Genomic DNA, 9,899 nt, shown 5'->3' with positions numbered 1-9,899 from the left:
TTTACAATCTATTTGTAGAAAACAATATCCACAGGGGAAATTATTTATAAATATTTATATGTACATATTTAAATTAGGTACAAAATAATTTGTGAAAATCAGGATAGTTTTCTTGTATGAAGTAGCATTTGAGATGACCTCTCAAGGAAGTCAGAGATTCCATAAGATAAATGTGAAAATATTTAGACCAGAGAAGCAATAATCAGATTTTGGTAACAATGGTAGCTTACCAGATGCCCAGGCTGAATGCTCCAAGAAAGCAACAACAAGACCAACCTAAACCTTTCCAAAAATGAGCAAATTTTATCCAGTCCAAAGTTAAGAAGTAAGCTGGAAGACTGAGCAAATTTAAAAAAGGAATTTCAAATAAAAAGCAATTATGATGATAAGGATGCTCAAGACAGAAATGTAGAAGAAAAGAATGACTTTAAAACATCCAAAAGCAAATCCTAAAAGTAAAGCATAGCATGGATACAAGTTCAACTAGAATTTCTGGAAGAGATGAATCAAGAATTTTTAAAAGAGGTAAAAAATGATTTTAAAAACACAAATCAAAGAAATGTTCAGGTTGGTCCATCATTCTAAAAGGAAGGACAGGGTGTATATATGCAGATGGAAATGAAAGTTGTGATGTGAGGAAGGACCTGGCAAAATGGAAGCCAAACAGGGGACTAGAAATCTGATTGATATCAAGCAGGTCATGTGGGTCCTTTCAGAAATAGTAAGGTAAAGCGCCATCTCTACAGAGCTAACCCTACCCCTCTAAGCATTCAAGTAACAAGATTGGTATTCCAGATGTAGACCTCTGTGGTCTCAGCATTCCCCAAATGCTAATAGTATAAGATAAAATTGTACCAGTGTGACAATGAATGCCATTTTGTGGACCAAGAAAATATACCATCTCCTTTAAGTTTGTGGGCTTCCTACTGGATAAGCCAGATGAGGGTATGGTATATAAGAGTCCCCAAGAAAAAAATTGCATTGATAAAACAGTTTGTCTCTGATGTGGCCTGGGATGGCCTGAACTGTCTCATAGTGGATACCGTACAGGAAACTCTGATGAGCACATTTCTGCTGTGGAAACTCTTCACCCTTTTAAGTCCCTGGGAACTCCCAGGCAATTTTTGTGGTTGATGCCAGGAAAGAACTAACCTTTTCCAAGAAGATGGATTTGCAAGTGATTGGAATTGTGGAGAATATTACTGGTTTCATTTGTCCAAATTGTTCAGAGTGTACATTAATCTTTTCTCTAAGGCAAATGCGGAAGAACTGTTCAAACACAAAAGCTCTCTTCTTGGGCTACATGCCTCTGGATCTTGTGGAATAAAAATTCTAGAATGAAAAAGATAGTGGCTTACAATCAATAACAACTTACTTAGCAAAACTGAGTAGAATCCTACAGGGCAAAAGACAGTTATTTAATGAAATAGGAAACTTCCAAACATCCCTGATGAAAAGACTAGAGTTGAGTAGAAAATATGAAAAACAAACACAGGCACCAAATGTAATGGGTTTTTTCTTTCTTCTAGGGATAGGGTTTCTTAATGCTAACTGAATTATATTGTATAAATAAAATACCTCGATGGAAACTGAATGAGGACCGTTTTCATTGTAATATGCAGACATCTGTTGTCCAACCAGGGACCAGATATCTCGAGAGATCTGCTCCTGCTCTATGAACCAAGGGGAGTTGCGATTTAATGTTCCCAAGTTATAAGTAGCCCTTGTCCTTCTATCAGCTTAAGCATGCTTTCTATAGCACCATTAGTGGGTGGGGTTGAAGGGATTGAAGAGGTTGGGGGCGGGGATGGAGAGTCTTTAGCTAGCATTTGTCCCATTTTAGCCAAAAAAAAAAGATTACTGGTTTAGTTTTTAAGAAAATAAGTTCCCTGTTTGTCTATTAACAATACTCACCCAAGTTCCTGGTCACAGGAGACTTCTTCAGTCCTTGGTTCCCACCGTTGGGGCAAATGTGAAAGCTGTATTTTTAAATCAGCAGGTCAGAATTCAGGTTAGGGGAAAATATCAGTCTTTATTCTCAGTGAAGAAGGATCAGGGTGGAAGATTCGGAATAGCAATGTGTGCAGCTGAGTCGAAGCTGCTAGATCAGCAGCCACACGACCAGCAGCTAGGAGAATGGAACCCAGGCCCAATCTCTCCCAGCTTCTCCTCCTGTCTCTCTCTCTGCCTCCACCCACCAAAATCGTCATTTCCTATACAACACATCAGGACTTGCATGGAGAGTGGGCAGGGACCATTCTTTATCCAATCATGTATATTAATAGAGTATAGCCCAATTACTATTTAGCCTCACGTACTTGGGACCTCAGTGTATCAACTCAAACCTCAGCCTGAGTGGTCACTGAATCCCTCATGCTTGTGCATTTGCCATTATGTGTGTGCCACAAGCAATAAAAACAGACAATGGTCCTGCTTATGCTTCAAAACATTTTTCACATTTTTGTGCATGGTATAAGATTTTACACACCACGGGCATAACTTTTAATCCTCAAGGACAGGCAATAGTAGAGAGGAGAAACAGAGATATTAAGACACTCCTCCAAAAACAAAAGAAAGGGGGAGCCACAGGTAACCCTAGAGAACTTCTAAATCTAGCTCTTTATACTATTAACTTCTTGATTTTTGACAAAGATGCACTGGCTCCGCAGATAGGTTTTATAACCCACCGGAAGGTCAGTGTCCAATGGCCACTCCACTATCTTTAGATAATTTGGTGATGTGGAGAGACCCAGAAAGTGGTGAATGGAAAGGACCAGATAGGCTAACTGCTTTGGGGAGAGGGTTTGCTTGCATTTCTACAGGTGGAGAAGGAATCAGATGGGTGCCAATGAGCCATATTTGCCTTGTCCATCGCAGAGAGACAGAGCAGACCCGAAAAAGAGAGCGACAAAAATATCGGGTGGTTCTGTTGCTGATTGTGCTCACCATTGAAAGAGCGTGGCAGTTATGGCGTTTGACTCATGGACATCAAAGACTGTAGGACTTGAAAACCCTCAGGAATCATTGGATTCTCTGAGACATGATAAGATTGTTGTAGGACTTGAAAACCCTCAGGAATCATTGGATTCTCTGAGACATAGGACTCGAAAACTCTCAGGAATCATTGGATTCTCTGAGACATAGGACTCAAAAACTCTCAGGAATCATTGGATTCTCTGAACCATAGGACTTGAAAACCCTCAGGAATCATTGGATTCTCGAGACATGGGACAAAAATCCTCAGGAATCATTGGATTCTCTGAGACATGGACTTGAAAACTCTCAGGAATCATTGGATTCTCTGGAAATGATAAGACTGTTACAGGACTTCAAAATCTGCTGGAATCATTGGATTCCCTAACACATAAAAGACTTTGCAGGACTTCAAAACTCAGGGGATCATTGGATTCCCTGACATGTAAACAATGGACAATAGATTGGTTCTGGACTATCTCTTGGCTGCTGAAGAAGGTGTATGTGTGACTGTTGTTCACATACCCTCCTTCTAGGACTTCTGGTGATCTTTTCCAACACCATGTTGATTTATATTGTTTGCTATTCCACTACTTGTGTGTACAATTCATTTTTGTTACATCACATCGAGCCTGCACTGACTGTGGGGAGAGTCATCCCTAATAGCCTCTGTGTAATTGCTATGTACTTGTGTAATACCTCCCATGCTGATGGGTTTGTGCATAATAAGACCCTTCAGCTCAACCCCTGACCCCACTTCCCTTTGGTGCTTTCATCTCCCTTCCTGAGATGTCAGGAGGGTGTGATCATCTCCTTTTAGTGCTTTCACCTCCTTCCCTGAGAAGTTAGGGAGGCTGTGATCACCCTCCCCTTGGGGCTCTGACCTCCCTGAGAGTCAGGGATGGCATGACCACCTGTGTTCTAAAATAAAAGAAGTGGGAATGTAATGGGCTGAGGTTTGATTGATCACTGAGGTCCCAATGCTTGAGCTAAATAGTAATTGGCTATACTCTATTAATATACATGATTGGATAAAGAATGGTCCCTGCCCCTCCATTCAAGTCCTGATGTGTTGTATAGGAAAATGACGATTTTGGTGGGTGGAGGCAGAGAGAGAGACAGGAGGAGCTGGGAGAGATTGGGCCTGGGTTCCATTCTCCTAGCTGCTGGTCGTGTGGCTGCTGATCTAGCTAGCTTCTTGACTCAGCTGCACACATTGCTATCTCCGATTATCTTCCACCTCTGATCCTTCTTCACTGAGAATAAAGACTGACAATTTTCCCCTAACCTGAATTCCTGACTCCTGCTGATTTAAAAATACGCGATATTCACAACCAAAGACAAAAACAACATAAAGAATTAAACATCAACAATCATAAGAAACTAAAGAAGGACAAAGTGTTTGCTTTTTAGGGAGATAATACATGTATTCTTTCATCAGGAGTTATAGAGGAAGTCAAATTAGACAGAATACCTGAGCCTATTATAATCTTACTCTATTATGCGAATGATCTTAAAAAATGCAAAGGGGAGTGGTGAATCCTTAGGATTAGGGTTTGGGTTAGGATTAGAGTTTAGTGAGGAGAAGAGAAAAGAAAGATAGAGAGAAATATCTTACATATATATATACTTCTAATTGGATACAGAAAAAAAGATTTCACTCAAATGGTAAACAGGAAAGAAAAGAAAGAAAAGAGAAAAGATAGATTAAGGAAAGCAATGATTTTAAGAAAAGGAAATTTTAATGGAAGATGATGGAATTTGAAGAGGAACTTAAAAGAATAGAAAGGATAGACAGAATTAGATTCTGAAAGAGAAGATGGACAGGTGAACAAATACTAAACCTATAGCTTTGGTGATGAGCTCACTTCTTTTCTCTGATTACCATATTCTTCTTTATAAGGAGAAGTGTGAAACAAAGAAAAAGAAAAATATAAAAGAATAGGATGGAGGAAAATATACAATTAGTGATCACAACTCTAAATGTGAATGGGATGAATCATCCAGAGCAAAGCAGAATAGATTAGAAGCAGCACCCAATAATATGTTATTGAGAGAAAAGAAAAAGAACAATACACACAGATTGGGCAAAATCTATTAAGCTAAAGTAAAAAAAAAAAAAAGTAAGGGTGGTAATCATAATTTTATATAAGGCAATAACAAAAATAGACAGTTGAAAGAAAAAAACTACATTTTGCTGAAAGGTACCATATTTAATGAATTAATATCAATATTAATCATATGTGCACAAAGCAGCATGGCATCCATACACTTTTAGGAAAAGTTAAATGATTTTTAGGGAGAGATAGAAAATAAAATTATAATACTGTGGGACCTGAAGTCATTCCTCTCAGCCTTCAATAAATCTAAATGAAAACTAAAAAAGTGAAGGATCTGAATATAATTTGGCATACATAGCCAAAGGAAAGAAAAGGAAAGGAAAGGAAAAAGAAAAAAGCAAAGGATCTGAAAAGTGAAAGATCTAAATAGGATTTTAGAAAAGTAAGATATGATAGGAGTCAGGTAAATATTGAGCGGGAATAGAAAAAAAGTAAAAATTTATAAAAATTCAACCTATTTTAGATCATACAAATACAAAAAAATGCAGAAAAGCAAAAATCAGATGTATTTTATGAATCGCAATGCAATAAAAATATAATTATATTTGATAAATAAAAACATGTTCAATAATGGCTTAATGAAGAAAATATTAAAAATTAATTGAAGACTAAATAACTTAATCCTAAAGGATGGTTAGGTCAAAGAACAAATCATAGAAACAATCATTAATTTCATTAAAGATAACATCAGCTATGAGACAACATATCAAAATTTTTGAGATGAAACCAATGAAGCCATAAGGGAAAATGCATTTTTTTCTTTTTTTTCAGTTTTAATAGATTTTCCCCCCAAATACATGGAAAGATAGTTTTCAACATTCACCTTTGGAAAACTTTGTTTACAAAATTTTTCCCCTTTCTCCCTCCCTCGCACTTTTCCTAAACAACAAGCAATCCAACCTGCAATTCCTCTAAACATTTTCATATTTGTCATGCTACCCAAGAAAAATCAGCTCAAAAGGGGAAAAAAACATGTGAAAGAAAAAGAAAGCAAGCAAGCAACACATAAAAAAGTAAAAAATACTATTCTCTGATCCACATTCAATCTCCATACTTCTGTGTGTGTGTGTGTGTGTGTGTGTGCAGATGCTCTTTCCTTCACAAGTCTATTGTAATTGCCTTGAATTACCTCATTTTTGAAAAGAGCCAAGTCATCACAGTTGATCATCACATAATTTTGATGTTGCTGTGTATACTGATCTCTTCACTTAGCTCACTTCACTTAGTCTCAATTCATATAAGTCTTTCCAGGCTTTTCTGAAATCAGCCTGTTCATCATTTCTTATAAAACAATAATATTCCATTTCTTTTATATACCATAACTATTCAGCCATTCCCCAACTGATGGACATCCACTCAATTTCCAGCTCCTTACCACTGCAAAAAGGACTGATATAAACATTTTTGCACATGTGGGTTCTTTTTCCCTTTTTTATAATCTCTTTTGGATACAGACCCAGTAGAGACACTGCTGGATCAAAGGGTATGCACAGTTTGATAACTCTTTGGGAATAGTTCCAAATTGCTTTCCAGAATGGTTGGATCAGTTCATTGCCTCTTTCCCACATCCTTCCAACATTTATCATTATCTTTTCCTGTCATCTTAGTCAATCTAATAGATGTGAGGTGGTACCTCAGAACTGTCTTAATTTGCATATCTCTAATCAATAGTGATTTAGAACAGAAAATGAATATCTTTAAATACATTCATCCATAAAAGAGAGGAAAAAGCAGATCAATAAATTAGGTATAAAACTAAAAAACCTGATAAAGTAACATATTAAAGACCTCCAATAAAACATCAAAGATTAAGAAAATTGAAAGCAAAAAGTAATTAGCTGATAAATAAAAGTAGAAGCTACTTTAAAAAAACACACACAATAACATAGATAAGACATTAGCCATCTTGGTTTTTAAAAAGAAAAAAGAAAAACAAACTACCACTAACAAAAATGAAAAGAACGCACACAACCAACAAAGAAGAAATAAAGGAAATTATCAGGCATTTCCCATCCAAGTATATGCCAAATAAAATCTTTAGATGCTTACTTGCATAAAATAGAGAAAGAGAAGATCAATGAATTGGGCTTACAACTAAAAAAGCTAGGAAAAGAACAAATTAGAAACCCTCAATTAAATACGAAATTTGAAATTCTGAAAATAAAAGGGGAGATTAATAAAATTGAAAAGGAGAAAACTATTGAATTAATAAATAAAACTAAGAATTGGTTTTATGGGAAAAAAAAACCAACAAAATAGACAAACCTTTAATTAATGTGATTAGAAAAAAAGAAAGAAAATTAAATTTTTAGTTTCTGTAAAGTCCCGGCTAGCTCCCTGGAAGCCTCAGGAACAGCCAGATAAGTAAAAGTCCTTGGTCTTCAGGGGAAGAAGTGAAGGAGACAGACAAACTGCCACAAGCTCTCCACCAACCTCTCTTCTGGTCCTGCTACAAAGTGAAGTTTTCTCACCTATCTCACCCCACCCCTTAATCCTTACCTACAATTATCTATATATACCAAACATTGAGCCAGCCAGGAACAATAAGAAGGGCCATTTTTCCAAACATATGCTAATAGAATCATTGTCCAATAGGTAATTAGCCCTAAGTGCTCAGTTGTCTGATTCAAGCACACATTTTAAGAGTTTCAGCCCTTTATAAGTCTCAAAATTGAAAAGGGAGAACTTTCCATTAATGAAGAAAAAATTAGAGCAATAATTAGGAGTTATTTTGAGCAACTATATGCTAATAAAATTGATAATCTAAATAAAATGGAGGAATAGCTATAAAATATAGATTGCCCAGGTTAACAGAAGAGGAAATAAATTATTTAAATAGTCCCATTTTAGAAAAAAGAAATAGAACAATCTATTAATCAACTCTCTAAGAAAAAATCTCCAGGGCCAGATGGATTTACATGTGAATTCTACCAAACATGTAAAGAACAATTAATTCCAATACTATATAAACTATTTGAAAAAATAGGAAAACAAGGAGTCCTACCAAGTTCCTTTTATGACACAGATATGATGGTGATATAAACCAACTAGGGTGAAAACAGAAAAAAAATTATAGACGAATTTCCCCAATGAATATTGATGCAAAAATCTTAAATAAAATATTAGCAACAAGATTACAAAAAGTCATCCCTAGGATAATACATTGTGACCAAACGGGATTTGTACCAGGAATACAGGGCTGGTTCAATATTAGGAAAACTATTAGCATAATTGACTGTATCAATAACCAAACTAACAAAAATCTCAATAGATGAAGAAAAAGCCTTTGACAAAATCCAACACCATTCCTATTAAAAACACTACAGAATATAGGAATAAATGGAGTTTCCCTTAAAATAGTCAATAGCATCTATTTTAAAATCATCAATAAGCATCATATGCAATGGGGATAAACTGGAACCATTCCCAGTAAGATCAGGGGTGAAACAAAGTTTCCCACTATCACCATTATTCAAAATTGTATTAGAAACGCTAGCTTTGGCAATAAGAGTTGAGAAAGGGACTAAAGGAAATAGAGTAGGTAATGAGGAAACCAAATTATCACTCTTTGCTGAAGATATGATGGTATAGAGAACCCCAGAGATTCTACTAAAAAGCTATTAGAAATAATCCACAACTTTAGATAGATTCCCAAATATTTTATGCCATCAATAGTTATTTTGAATGGAATTTCTCTTTGTATCTCTTGCTGTTGCATTTTGTTGGTGATGTATAAAAATGCTGAGGATTTATGTGGATTTATTTTGTATCATGCAACTTTGCTAAAGAATTATAAGAAATCAAGTCATTCTCCAATTGATAAATGGTCAAAGGATATGAAAAGACAATTTTAGGATGATAAAATTGAAACTATTTCTGGCGAAATGAAAAGATGCTCCAAATAATTATTAATCTGAGAAATGTAAATTAAGACAACTCTAAGATACCACTACACACCTGTCAGATTGGCTAAGATGACAGGAAAAGATAATGACGAATGTTGGAGAGGATGTGGGAATACTGGGTCACTGGTACATTGTTGGTGGAATTGTGAATGCATCCAACTATTCTGGAGAGCAATTTGGAACCATGCTCAAAAAGTTATCAAATTGTATATACTCTTTGATCCAGCAATGTTATTACTGGACTTATATCCCAAAGAGATCTTAAAGAAGGGAAAGGGACCTGTAAGTGCAAAAATATTTGTGGCAGCCCTTTTTGTAGTGGTTAGAATCTGGAACCTTTTTTTAAAATAGCTTTTTATTTATAAGTTATATGCATGGGTAATTTTACAGCATTGAAAATTGCCAAACCTTTTGTTCCAATTTTTCCCCTCCTTCCCCCCACCCCCTCCCCTAGATGGCAAGATGACCAATATATGTTAAATATATTAAAATATAAATTAAATACAAAATAAATATGCATGTCCAAACCATTATTTTGCTGCATAAAAAGAATCAGACTCTGGACTATTGTACCATTAGCCTGTGAAGGAAATCAAAAATGCAGGCGGGCAAAAATATAGGGATTGGGAATTCAATGTAATGGTTCTTAGTCATCTCCCAGAGTTCTTTCACTGGGTGTAGCTGGTTCAGTTCATTACTGCTCCATTAGAACTGATTTGTTTCATCTCATTGCTGAAGATGGCCAGGTCCATCAGAATTGATCATCATATAGTATTGTTGTTGAAGTATATAATGATCTCCTGGTCCTGCTCATTTCACTCAGCATCAGTTCGTGTAAGTCTCTCCAGATTTTTCTGAAATCATCCTGCTGGTCATTTCTTACAGAACAACAATATTCCAT

The 9,899-nt window shown here is 35.9% G+C and overlaps 1 pseudogene; it reads left to right on the top strand.

Moving 5' to 3' along the window:
• The first annotated feature begins 466 nt into the window (after window positions 1–466).
• On the top strand, window positions 467–1,422 carry LOC111720794 (annotated as a pseudogene).
• The last annotated feature ends 8,477 nt before the right edge of the window (window positions 1,423–9,899 follow it).

The sequence above is a fragment of the Sarcophilus harrisii genome, chromosome 2, assembly GCF_902635505.1.
Source record: "Sarcophilus harrisii chromosome 2, mSarHar1.11, whole genome shotgun sequence".
Taxonomy (NCBI): domain Eukaryota; kingdom Metazoa; phylum Chordata; class Mammalia; order Dasyuromorphia; family Dasyuridae; genus Sarcophilus; species Sarcophilus harrisii.
The sequence above is the reverse complement of the archived record's forward strand: the minus strand, read 5'-3'. Positions and strand labels throughout refer to the sequence as shown.